Below are 639 nucleotides of genomic sequence, written 5' to 3'. Positions count from 1 at the left end.
TTTATTTATATGCCGCCCTTCCTTCGATCAGGGCGGCTCACAACATATTAAAAACAATCATACAGAGTTAAAAACAAACACACAACTAAAACAAGACAGCAGTAAAAAGCCCCATAACCCAGCCTCTTGGCCACGAAAGAGGAGGGAGGCCCACAGGATATTTATTCGGGGGATGCCTGCTGGAATAGGAAGGTTTTGAGATCCTTCCTAAATTGGGCCAGGGTAGTGGACGAGCGGAGCTCAGTGGGCAGCGCGTTCCAAAGGGCTGGGGCAGCTATGGAGAACGTCCTCCGAGTCGTGGAGACTAATCTAGCCCCAGGCACCTTCAGTAGCTGCTGCCCAGACGTTCTGAGGGTGCGAGGCGGAATGTACGGGGAGAGGCGGTCCTTTAGGTATCCTGGGCCCAAGCCATTTAGGGCTTTATAGGTAATTACCAACACCTTATATTGGGCTCGGAAGCGAATGGGCAGCCAATGGAGATCCCTTAAAACCGGTGTTATATGGCTGGTCCTGGGAGCGCCAGTGACCAGCCGGGCTGCCATGTTCTGCACCATTTGAAGCTTCCGAGTTTGGTATAAGGGTTGCCCCATGTAGAGTACATTGCAGAAGTCCAGTCTCGAAGTTACCAGAGCATGTACA

The sequence above is a fragment of the Sceloporus undulatus genome, chromosome 3 (genome assembly GCF_019175285.1).
Source record: "Sceloporus undulatus isolate JIND9_A2432 ecotype Alabama chromosome 3, SceUnd_v1.1, whole genome shotgun sequence".
In the NCBI taxonomy this organism is placed as follows: Eukaryota; Metazoa; Chordata; class Lepidosauria; order Squamata; family Phrynosomatidae; genus Sceloporus; species Sceloporus undulatus.
The sequence above is the reverse complement of the archived record's forward strand: the minus strand, read 5'-3'. Positions refer to the sequence as shown.